The following is a 13836-nucleotide window of genomic DNA, read 5'->3' as shown; positions in this document are numbered from 1 at the left end:
TGCCTTCAAATTGTTCCCCTTCTACTGCCAATGTATCATCTCCAAATCTATGGTATTATTTTCTGAGCATTCTTGACAAACTGCCATGTTGACTGGCTGTCAGGGGTGTGATTGGATTAGAATGGAGCATTTTGCTAGTGAAGTCCCTCCCCCTCAACACAGTTCTGAATGACAAAAAGCTGCTCCACTTCCTTCACTAATCCTGGTAGTAATGATTGTTTTCATACTACACAGAGAGAGAATTTTTAACTCTTCTTTTCCAGCAATTCTGTCCTTGGGTCTCATCTGTCGAGGTGAAATGAACTCTTTCCTCCTCGGCTCAAGTGAACTTTATGTGGGCATCAAAACATAGAAGAACAATGTCCTGAAGTAGAAAACACATACAAAACCCAAACTTTAAGTCCAGAAATGGACTTTATATAATTGTAATCTAAGAAAAATCTCCAAGCTCCTCCTGTGTCTGATTTTTATTCTGCAGGTCACTCCAGGCCTTTTAATCTAGTCTCCATGTCTAATATGACTGATTGACTATTTGTATTAATGGTCAAAACCATTTACTTTACAGTCATTTAACTCTTAAAATCCTCTGGCAATTAGCTAACCATTGGATGCAGCTTGATTCTAGGAAGTACCAAAAAGGAGTAACTGTCCTGAGATCCTCCATTATTAAAGTGTGATTTCCAGGCACAATCTTCACTGGCCGTCTGCACCTGTTAAGCCACAATTTTTTACTGTACTGTTTCATGCCATTTGATCATTTCCTTATCTGAAAGCAACCAGCAATTATTCTGAGTCACAACTAGAGTTACCAGAATCTGGCAAAAGGAGGACATGCCCTCCTTCTTGTCCTCATATCCTTCATTTGACAGTGTAATTTTAAAATCAAATATGGCCTGTCTTTTTTGAATATTTTTTTCTAAAAGAAAGTGGACTATTTTAATAGTAGTATTCATTCAAACTATATATTGTGATCTTATAACTTGTCTGCTTTTTTCTTTCTGTCTCTCCACAGGCTTAACACCCTAGATCAGGGGTGTCAAACCCGCGACGTCACGTGACATCGCGTGACGTATCGGAGCTTTTCCCCCATTGCCGGCAATGGGGTGGGCACGGTTTTGTTGTGACGTGTCCGGCCTGCGGGCTGGCAGTTTGACACCCCTGCCCTAGATTTATGTTATTTATTTTCTGATTCTAGCAATTGACTTCAGTCTAGCCCAGGGGTAGGCAACCTTGGCTCTTTTATGACTCATGGACTTCAACTCCCAGAATTCCTGAGCCAGGTTGCCTACCCCTGAGCTAGCCCCTTCAAATCTATGATCACTTTAACCTGTAAATCAAACCACTTGTCATATATTTCTATAGTGAAATTTGAAAAAAAAACCATTGTTATCCATTCTATGTTATTACTAGCATATGTTCTTGAAAATTAAGATTTATCTGAAAAAAAACGGTGATTGAAAAACCAAATTTTATGAAGCTGAAAGAAATATTCATATACAGGTAGGCCTAGGTATTCTATTTTGCAGTTTTTCACTTTAGGCTTTGTTGCAAATGCCAAGAAAGTTAAACAATAAACAATCTTTTCCCATTTCTAAGTCTTCTAATTATTTATGTCCTCCTTTGCCTGTTCAGATATCTCTAATTTTAGTCATAGCTCCCTCTTTTTGTCTTCCCTGTACTTCCAAGAACTTATACTGAACATCAATAAAATTTGGAATAAGTTTGATGAGGTCTGATAACTGAGATTTCAGAACCATATCTAGGGGGTTCTGAATAATTCCCCTTAGCAGAGGTGGAGGGGAAAAACCAGGAATTTCTTGGCCTTACTCCTAACATAGGTTTTCCACTCTCCAGAACTCCTCTATCCCATTGTGGTCCTGATTCTCTCCTCCCTTCCCGCCATGCAAAAAAACAGTGAAAAAAATGCTTATTCCAAGCATAAAGTTTTGATGTTTGCTGAAATCCCATTCAGTGGAATTTCAGCTTTTAATTGGAATTAGAAGTAGTATGTATAGGATTAAGCTTGCAGTCTCTTTCAAAGCCAATTTCTCTCTACATAGTGAAGGGGAAGTAATTTTTACAATAGCCACTGATAAGCTTTTTGTTGAGGGAGTGGCAACCACACAGTCCCAGAATCCTCTTTTAGCAGTTCTTGGAAACATCTCTGCCCAGGAGACTAGGTTTTACTCCATTCTTGGACACCCTCTTTGGGAAATTACTCTGTCTCTACAATTAAAAAAATCATTATCAATATCCTTTTGATGTTGAAACAGAAGAAAGCCAAGACTAAAGTCCTAACATATGCTTATTATAATTCATATACAAAAAAAAACAACTCCAAAATCCCTCAGCCAACCAAGCATTCTCTGTGATATAGCTTACTTAGAGAAGTCCACATGATCACTGAATCCTGGAAGTAAATGTTATATTCAGTGTTTTCAGCAAGAGAAACCAAAATAGGAGAAGAAAAAATGGAATTTTGAGGTTGGATCCTTCTACAATAGAGCACCCACTTCTTCAGCCCCTTTGGCTGTTTTCTTACTAGGGTGCATTTTTTGCAGACAGATAAGGGCAAATGAAAGAGGATTTTGTTTGTGCAAGGCTTGTGTAAACTTCCTTTAGAAGCCAGGAAGCTTACACTTATCAGAGGGTACATGAAAACACCTGCCCATCAAGACAGCCATCACCTGCACAAAGGCTTTGTTGCACCTTTCATAATAAGAAAGGGTTGCCTCTTACTACTGATTATCAGCCACACCTGAATGAACCAACATAGATCTGGTCAATTAAAGTTGACTTCATTGCCACATTCCTACCTATTCTGCCTGCACAAAGGAACACAAGTGGAATAATCATCACATTGAGGATATCCTTCCCCGATCTCATTTCCTCTCCAGCCACATTTCAAATAATTTTTCTTCTCTTAAGCATATATTTATTTGTTCCTTGGATAAATCTGTCAAAAGTAAAACAGGATAACCACTTTCTGTTGGCCAAACGGGCAATGAATGAGACTGATTTCATTTAGTGTTTTACCACAGATTGCTTACTAAGGCTTGAAATGGTTATAATATTCATTCTAAAGCTGAGACTGTTTTTCATGTCCTCTCAAATATGGGCAACTACTTTGCATCTCTTTGCTACCATCAGTTGGACGTCTGGATTTTTGCAGTCCAGCCCAATTATGGAGAAATGCCAGAGCTGCAACCTTAGAAACATGTGCTTTGGAGTTAGGGATTTCTTTTAAAAAAAAAAAGCAAGCACATCTGTATTAGATGTCAAAATGCTACATCATCATGTATATTTTGGAAAGAGTTGTCTGTATAGAATATCTGATAGAAAGTGCTTGAAAACAAATATTAAGAATAGTATGGTGAAATAGACACACACAAATACAAATTACATACAAAACAACATTAGGACAATTACAATATTGAAAATATTGTTATTATAACCAAGATTTACAATCCCCTCTTTTCAAAAAAAAAACAAAACAAAAACAAACCCACAAATAGAAATGTTTAGGGGAGAAGAGAAAGGTTCCTACTTGCATGAACAACACTTTTTTAATGTTTTACAAAACATTCTTCTTTTTTCTCTGTCTCCCCCTCCTCTATCAATTAATTACTGCAAGTTGCCTTGTTTGGATTATATTGTAAAACATGATTGTACACTTGATGGCCTTGTCCTCTTTTCAGCAGCAAACTAAGAGCCATGCTCTAAAAGACCACAAGCCCAGTTTGATTCATATAATGCAAAAAAACAAACAAACCAGAGTAGATATAGAACTTTGTTTGATTTAAGCTTTATTGGTATTTTTAAAAACATGACAAATCGTTAACTAAAAGAAAATATGTTAAATTTAGGATGGAAGTAAAGTTTTTAAAATCAACTACATAATTTCGTGTCTAAAGTATAGAGGGACTTCCGGGAAAACTCCTATCTCAACCAGTGCACATTATGGTAAGGCACAAGACCACTATATGTTTTTTTTTCTTGCAGTAATTTCTTAAACTAGTAAATATGCAGTGTTCTGTTTTCATAGCTGTAAACATCTTAAAATATATGTATTCATGGCTTTTTTTCTCATAGAACGCTCAGAACGGAGTTCCGGCACCTTTTTTGGATGGAACCTTGTAGCGTAGGCAAGGCGGGTTGTAGGACATGTGTGAGTTCCGGCACCTTTTTCTTTTACAAAAAAAGCACTGTATGTATTTCATATTAGGACAGGTGCTACGTACAGTGTACTGTGAAGGCTTGAGGTTGACGTGTTCCATCAGTTTCTTCAGTATGGGAATAAATTCCTTTTGTAATCTGAATTAAAGTGACATACACTTTAATCCATGGAACCTGGGCATCATGTATTGTAGCCAACTCCTTAATAAAAAAATATTCTCATCTCTGATACATTACATGGCTTAAACACTTGGGTTCACAATGTGAGCCAACTGAAATTGAGATGGAAAAGGGTGGGGTTTTGGAAAAAAACAGAATTCTTTGGGTTTTGTTAAAAAAAAAACCCATTTAATTTAGGTGTGACTGAGCACTGATAAAAAACGCCATTAAGTTCACAATTCCACTGTTGATTGAGAAATGACTCTCTTAGAAGGTCAGCTAAGGAACAGGTGTCAAATAAGCTACAGTCAATAATTTGCACTATAATTAAACTTTTAGATTTAGCATTCTTAACCTTCCCCTCACTACAGTATTCTTTTGTTCTTCAAGTGTGGGTTCCTTTTCTCCAAGCTCTATCATGGAATGTCAATATGGTTTGCTTTCTTAATACTGCAATCTGCAGATTTGAGTCAGAACTTATACAATAGCTTTACCTGTCAGGTTTACCAGAACCTTTACAACATGTAATACAAAGAGGATGGGAAGTAAACTGACCTGAGAATTTTCAAGCAGTCAGGTTACAACTGTTTGAAGAAATAAGTGAATCGATCAATGAGAACCACATTTCAAGGGAACGGCCATTTTAAACCCAGGAGGAAAAGAAGTAAAACCAAGGAAAAACAAATGACATATTTACACCAATACATGGTGTATCAGAAAACAAACTGCAATCCATTCCATGTTTAAGGGTCTTGCTTTTAAATGAGTGTGCTCACAATGTTTGAGGAAAGAAATTAAGGCCAGAATATCTCCATATACAGGAGCACCTTCCAATTACTCTCACTCACAAAGAATTCCTGAATATTTATTCAGTAGCAATCAAAATGCACCAATCAGGGAAGCCATATCATGGAGTGAGTTAACAACCTGGCATGAATTCAAGAGAGAGCAAAGAAGTTTCTGTACATGAATCTTTTCATGAGAAATTCTAAATTAGTGGGTATGGGAACTGGGAGAGGTCAGATAAGGGGGAAAAGTCACATGGCAGTTTAGCAATTATACAAATATCTAGCTAAACACCCAATGTAAATGTGGATGTGGATAATAGTATTTATCCAATTACTAATATTATTTATCCAAGATCGGAAGCTGAGCTTTCTTTGGTCTAGTTTTCTTTTAGGACTTCTAATATTTTATCTGATAGTTTAATCAATTAACATTTTAATCAAATAACAAGGACACTTTAGCCAATGAAACTGCTTTTCAAAGGACACATATCTATGAAGGTATTTTGGTACTAGCCCCCTCCCCCAGGGGGGAAAAAACCAACAAAAAAGAAATATTAATCAATGTTCTCCGTAGGGTTGTTATTTGGTATACTACTTCTAACTAGACAGTGATTGTAATTTTATTTTGGACAGGCAGAAAAACATAGTTTATCTTCCCCCAAATACTATCTGCCAGATGGATTATAAGTTCCACCTTTCCCAGCAAGCAGGGCCATTGCATCCATATTGGCTATAAATAAGGACAAATGTTAAAGACGCTGAGCTTGTCAGCTGGCAGCCTGGGTTTGAGACCTGAGTGCTGCACTATGGGGTGAGCTCCTCTTTCTCCCTCAGGTCCTGCCCACCTGGCAGTTCGAAAACATGGAAACGCGAGTAGATTAATAGGTACCATTTCAGTGGGAAGGCAATAGTATTCCATGTGCCTTTGGCATGTAGCCATGCTGGCCACATGATCATGGAAATTGTATTTGGACAATGCTGGCTCCCTTGGCCAAGAAACGGAGATGAACATCGTACCCAGACATGACTGGACAGGGAAACCTTTACCTTACTACAATGGATCTCAAGGAAAAAATGGCGATCTAAACTTCAAAAAGAATTTTGAGGAGGGAGGGAGTGGCAGTGACAGGAAGAATTAGCTTTTCCACGCTTTCACCCATAGGGTCATTCAATTCATAGACTTTAACTTTACACCATTCTAAGTCCAATTATATGAAGGTAGCAATATGAGATGTGGATGCCCCAGACTTCTCAATTATGAATTTACTAAAGCAGTTTTTCCAAAGCCTTTTGACTACTTTGGTTGAGAAATCTCTGTGGGGGCACCTGCCCTGTGGAATCAGCTTCCGCTGGAGCTCCGGATGACCCCATACCTCCGGTCCTTTCATCGTGACCTTAAGGCAATACCCAGACATGCAATAGGAAATATAAATGTGGAGCAGAAACAAGATGTGATTACTTATAAAGAGCTTCTTAGAATGGAAGGGAACATTTTGCAACTGAAATCTTTAAATGTATTAAAAGAAGAAAAGATAGTACAGACTTGGTTTCAGTTCATACAATTACAAGCTAGATGGAAAGAAGATCAGAAAATTGGTATAACAAGAGTTGATGAAAATTTGATAAAACAAATTAGAGATCAAAGACATTTCTTTTCCAACAGGCCGAACTGGACTGATGATAAGGGGTTTTTAATATGGTTTTAAGGTTTTATTGGTTGTAGTTGGGGCTGTAGGTATAGTTTAATTTTTAATATTTGTATTTTTACTTGTATTTTACTGTTGTTAGCCGCCCTGAGTCCTTCGGGAGATAGGGCGGCATATAAGTGCCAATAAATAAATAAATAAATAAATAAATAAATAAATAAATAAATAAATAAATAAATAAATAAATCTGGGAAGAATAGTCCCAACAAACACCAAATAATTTTAGATTATATTATATCACCTTCCTCCACAGTTGTTTTTACAATATGAGTGATAATAATGTGACAATAATTGCTAGAGAATTCAGTGCCATTTTGCTTCAAACTATGGGTGAATTCTTTCTTTTATTTCTAATCTGCTTTGCTGCCTTGTTGCAGCATTGTTCTTACTGAGTTTTATGCCATGTATCTTTTATTTATCACTTCTTCTCATCTGTGTGACATGACATTGTAATGTTTTAAGGTCTATAAACATCAATTTATATGCTCAGTGTCATCAATACCTTGGCTATCACAGTGGGACATATGTGATTTTACATCTTCCTGTATCGCTGCTTGCCCAATAGAACTGCATGCTTCTTTTATACACTTTTGCATATATTCTTGGCATTCTTAGCTCATCCATCCCAGGAACATGCCCCTTACCCACCATGAGCTTTGGGATAGGAGGTGGGGAACAGCCATAAAGAGCATTCTTGAAATCCCAGATTTCTTGACATTGCCTGTATCAAAGGGCTGACAACAATCTTGAAAGCCTCACTATTCTCTCATCAGACCTTGCAAATATGGTGACAGATCCTTGAGGCACCTGCTGTCTACAAAATACGTGTCTGAAGTATTGTTGCAGCATCCACATCCTCAGGTAGATACACAGATAAGTACCTTGCACAATGCAATGATACAGCTATTACAGCATATAGGACAAGGCTTATCTGAGGCAGAGGAGGCCTCACAAGTTGCTACACAGCTAGTGTTGCTTCCTTTTCCTGGAAGTTCCCCAGAGAAATTAGAAAGCCTCAAGATCAAATCCTGACTTTAGTGACTTAGTGTGAATTGTTCAAGGTGGGCAGACCGGTAGAATTTCCTTGAAATCTGACTCAGCTTACCTTGTTTTTCATCTGCTGAAGAATGAAATGGGCACTTCTGCTCCACTGAGAAGAATGATGCTGTCTTACACGACTACCAGAATTTCATGCAAAGACTGAGAGTTGCATTTGGAGATCTGACTAGAAAAGCACCTGTGACTTGGGACACTCGCAAGCTGAAACGAAGGAATTACCACATCTGTGAGTACATAGATGATTTCCAGTTTGCTGCCAGAGATGTGCTTTAGGATAATTTCGCTTTGATTGACCAGTTTTATTTGATGAACTGAAGATAGGTTAAGACAGTGGAAAATTTGAAAGGACTGAGATGTGTTTGAATATTAGTAGCTCGGGTTGGTAGCAAACTGGAAATCATTTATGTATTCACAGACGTGGCAATTCCTTTGTCTGAAATGGTATAGGGCAGGGGTGTCAAACTGCCACCCCATTGCCGGCAATGGCAAAACAGTCCTGACACATTGCGAGTTTGACATGTCTGGTGTAGGGTTTCCTGCCTGAGCACAGGGTTGGACTAGAAGTCCTCCAAGGTCCCTTCCAACTCTGTTATCCCAATACCATTTGCCAAAGTACAACTCCTCTGCACCTGAACTGATCCTAAAGTATTCTTGATATCTATATCACAGCTTCCTTACTTGCCATCTTAGTATTAGGCATATGCTGCGGCAGCAAGGGACAATTTCTTTTCTTTCTCAAAGGGCCCAACAGCAACATCTGAAGGTGCCAAGCTCTTCCTCTTGTCTCCTTCCATTCTCTAATAGGATCATTCTGTTGTGATCTCATTTAGCAAACACAGCTGTGATTGGCAACTCTGTCTTAAGCAAAGAATTCACTAAGGAAAACCATGAATGAGTTTATAGTCTTGCTTCAGCTTTCCTTTACTTTACAGACCTGTAAATGTTGTAAAGGGACACGGTGGCTCAGTGGGTTAAGACGCTTAGCTTGTCGATCAGAAGGTTGGCAGTTTGGCGGGTCGAATCCCGAGTGCCACGTAACAGAGTGAGCGCCCGTTACTCATCCCAGCTTCTGCTAACCTAGCAGTTCGAAAGCACGTAAAAATGCAAGTAGAAAAATAGGGACCACTACGGTGGGAAGGTACGTACGCCTTTGGTGTCTAGTCATGCCGGCCACATGACCACGGAGACGTCCTCGGACAAGCGCTGGCTCTTCGGCTTTGAAACGGAGATGAGCACCGGCCCCTAGAGTTGGAAACGTCTAGCACGCATGTGCGGGGGAACCTTTACCTTTTTAAATGTTGTAAATGTATGGATTAGTCATAAAGTTACTTTTTCATCACCCTCGTAATTGTGAATGGTTGCTAGATGAGGCAATTGCTAAACAAGGATTGCTGTATGTTAATATTACCAGAATATTACCAGAAATCTTTAAAATATTTTCTGGGCAACAATATGAAAAAAAATGATTTATACTGTATGGTCTTCTTAATCTCCTACATCTGTGTCAATGTTTTTATATAAAGGAAATACAATTCCTTAGAATTGTGCAAGTTTATAGATTTCCGAGTTCTGTAACCATTATGCATAACTACCCATTAGCTCTTATTTTGGACTTCCTGGACCACCTTCAGAAGGCACACATTTTCACTAAACTGGATTTATAAGGAGCTTAGAAGGAGCCAGGAATACGTAACAGGTTTTGCTAATTGGCATAGCAAATTTGAATATAATAAGATTTGGTTGTTTGAACAGGCAAGCGTGTCAACGCATTAGTGAAGCCTACATGATTTGACATTATTCTGTGGGTTTTTATTCTCTATTTCACTTTTATGGCTTGTATGTTGTGTGGTCTTTGCAATTTGTTTATACTGTACTGTTGCTTTTGTATTTAAACTTTGTTTGCTGCCCAGTCATTTGGCAAAAAGGATAGCCATATAAATCTAAAAAAAGAAAGAAACTCACATTCTATTATTCTGAGTGCTTTTTTTGTAAAAAAAAAAGTGCCAGAACTCACACACATCATACAACCTGCCTTGCCTACCCTACAAGGTTCCATCCAAAAAAGGTGCCGGAACTCTGTTCTGGGCATTCTATGACAAAAAAAGAGCCCTGATTATTCTATCCTACTAAAATAAGCATTCCTGAAATTGCTACTGCTTCTGTTTCTTGAGGTACCTTGAAGGGCTGAGAAAAGATGGCAGAAATGTGAGTAGCCAGTGTGTCTCCTCTTCCAGGAAAGACCAAAACTGGTGCACCAAACATAGTTGGACTAAGGTCTTCCTCTCCTCTTAAAACAGTTGCCATGAATTCAGAACAAACCAGTGATGGTGGGTCTGCACTTTCAGGGAAAACATAGAACAAAAGTTTATTCATCTTAGAATTGGTATCTTGCTTGTGAAATTCTTCATAAAGAGTACTGAAAAAGCATAGAAATACAAGGAGGTAGTTTGGTATTGATGAGAAAGCTGACTTAGAAAAAAACCCTGAATGGTTTAATTTGCTTATTAGGCTTATGATTTATGTTATTACAGTTCAGGTACTGAAAAGTCTTTTTATGAGAAGAATAACTTACAGCATTATGGAGAAGGACACCATCTTCAAATGATATCAGTTAACTGTATGAGAAACAATGCGGCTTTTAAAAGCTATTCAGTCCAAGCAATATATAAATGATCAGAGTTTATTCACCATGAACTCTTGCATTAACTATAGCACACAAGAGTAGTTTCAATTACATTTTTCTAACAGCTTTATGATGTGTTTTAAGGGATATTGTTAAATTGCAAGCCAAAGTTCACAGTCGTGTTACAACTTATATAATGTTTCAAGATAATAAACCATACTGATTTTAAAACAAAATATGCTGTATGCTAAATAGATAATGTGTATTTCTAATAACGAGTTAAATTGAGTTAAAATTTAATTATTCCCATTTTAGGATTTGTCATGGTTCTAAATCAGTATCTCATGTAAATACTTAATTTATGCTAAGATTTTTATTACTTTCTTGGCCATATTGGAAATGTTTAAGATTCAATATCTGATTAAAATAATTCCAGATTTTAATTTAGCAATGCCGAAAGTAGTTTAATTTCCTTGGACTGATACAAATATTGTCTCATTTGATTTGTAAGCTAAATCAAAACCTTAGCTTGAAAGCCAAGTTTCATGCCTTCCCACAATATATATTTCAAATCAGCATTGCCTTAATTCTTGGCTTTTAAAAATGGACATGATTGTTGAAATCCTGGCAAATCTAGGGAATCATTTCCTGGACATCTAAGCACATCTTCAAACTACAGACCTGAAAACAGTGGAGTAACTACTGCTGCTCAAACAAGCTTCTCAGTTTATTTGCTGAAAGCTTAATGAAGGTTGAGGATCCTCTTCATCCTATATCTCCTTGCTGCCCTTACACACCTCAGGAACCCCCATATTTTTTCACACACTGTTCTGGGATGATACATTTCCTACCATTGAGGCCCAGAGCTCTCCAAGGTTGCATTTTCAATATTGAGAAGCACTAAAAAATAAATCACTAAAAAGAATAGCATAATTTTAAGTCCAGCCTCACCAGGGAAATTAAGAAAAGGACAATCCACCTCTAAATATGACAAAGGCACCTTTTCAACATTCAATGGTCAATCCTCTTCAAAATCCCACACACACCCCAATACATTTTTTGCCTATCACTATTATAAACCATGCTGCACTTGGGCAGGAACTTATCACCTGAATTGATGTTCGCTATCTTTGACTAACATTGGAAACTAATTCATTGTCAGAGATTAGGTAAGATACAACTGTTTTTTTCATGGCATGGCCAACAACTTCAAAGCAGCTTTCTTCCAAATCCCATTTGTTATTTGATAATTCTTCAAAAAGATGAATGCCTCTATTAATAAATCCATTGGAAATTGATGAAGATTATGAATAATAACCAAATTATAATAATAATATTAATAATGATGATCATTAAACAAATTATGTTATTTTTTAATTCCTAAACAAATGAATGAGAAATCACTAATTATCTCAAGTGATGTAAAATCTATGTCACTCAATAAACTTGAGTATTGATTATTGGCAAACATGAGACATATTTTTATGGGACAATGTCTCAACTAGAAATATGTTCAACAGAAGCTGTGTTGGAAGACAATTTCTACTTCATTCATTCCCCCCTGATTCCTATGCTTAAGCTACTTTAAAATGCTAACTTGAGAGTTTAACATCTCCCCTTCTAGGTGTACTAAATAGGGATGTCTTAAAATGGAGAAGAACTGTCTAGAAAATTGCTGGCTTCTTCTTTCCTGTTCTTCCAAAGCTGATAGTAACAAGTTGATTTTTGACATGAAGAAACTACCCAACTTTAAGAATTTATCTTAAAGTTATATAAGGCAGCCATTTCATCCCAACTCTAGTTGTTACTAACATGGCTTTTGAATCTTACCTTCATGCAATAGCTGGAATTAGATAAATAAATGGGCTGCCTTGAATATTTTTTTCTGGAGAACTTCCTTCTTTCCTTCCTTCCTTCCTTCCTTCCTTTGTTTGTTCATTCGTTTGTTTGTTCATTCGTTTGTTCATTCCTTCCTTCCATCCATCCATCCATCCATCCATCGAATGAATGATGTTATAACCTGGAAGAAAGGGCAATTTTAAAACCTTATTTAAACTCTTCTTCCATTAGTTCCAAAGTGAGATGCAGGTTGAACCTCCTACCTAGCAAACAGGTTTTCTACCAAGAATTTTTACCTTTGCCCAGTTCTAGGAAAATTGTTCTTTGTGTGCTCCTGCTAAAAAGCTAACAAAATAAAACTTAACAAATCTTATTGCAGTTCTGAAACACAAGGGGTAGCTGTGCAGCCATGAAGTTTTGCATGTCCCAAAGATGGGAAATTCTACTTTTAAACCAATAAAGTTCCATCTCTAATTATTAAAAGAAGCGTACTGAGGGGGAAATGAATGCAGGGAAAACAATGGAACAAAATTATAACACCAGAGATTAATTGCAATCAAATCAATACAGACAGCCTAACTGACTATGACTAGTTACTCTCATCCTGCATAAAGTCATAGATTTCAGGACATGTTTAGAGTTCATTGCAAGACAATTTGAGGGGACATTACCTTGATCTTCTACTTATATGTTATTAGTCAGGTCTTATTTGCTTTTTCATTTTCTTCTTCTGAGCACAATTCTCATGGTTTTATGAAATTAAGAGGATAATTGAAATCCAGCTTTGGGGATAAGGTTGCTGCTTTGTCAGATCAAGCAAGCGTTTCATCTCTGAACTCACAGTCATCAATTATTAGAAAATTATTTAATGCCTGGATTATAACAGCGAAGATGAAGTTAAAGGATGCTGTGATTAAAAGATAAAAGTGCTGACTTGTTTATTTTACTATGTGCCATTGTAAAAATAAAAGTATTATATAAGAAAGGGTTTTCAGGAAATAAAAGAGAAAATCCATCCTTTCGGAAGACAAAATATGGGGAAATTAGAGAGATGCATTGGTGGGAACTATTGTGTTATATGAAAAATGGATTAGCATAAATGGGAAATGAAAGGGAACATGTGTTGCTGCATGGACTTGGCAGTTATGCAATTATAATAATTTTTGTAAATGATTTTCAGTTGTTTTCAAACTCTATTAAATGATGGATGAATCTGACCAGACTAATGGAACTGCTACCCAATGGAGGTAAGAGAAGAGAAACACCATTATTTCTCCACTCTTATTGCTTCCACAGAGTGTTGCCTAGAGCAGAGGCCCCCAACCTTTTGGGCACCAGGGACCAGTTATGTGAAGAGAGATTTTTCCGCAAACTGGAGAGGGTGTGGTTTTTGTGTGCTGCCTGCATCCCATAGATGGGACTTTGCTTGTTTGTGCAGCCCGGTTGCTAGCATGTTGCGAATAGGTACTGGTCCATGGACCCCTGG

This window comes from Vipera berus (genome assembly GCF_964194415.1).
Source record: "Vipera berus genome assembly, chromosome: 3".
NCBI classification, from domain to species: Eukaryota; Metazoa; Chordata; class Lepidosauria; order Squamata; family Viperidae; genus Vipera; species Vipera berus.
Note: the sequence above shows the minus strand (reverse complement) of the source record.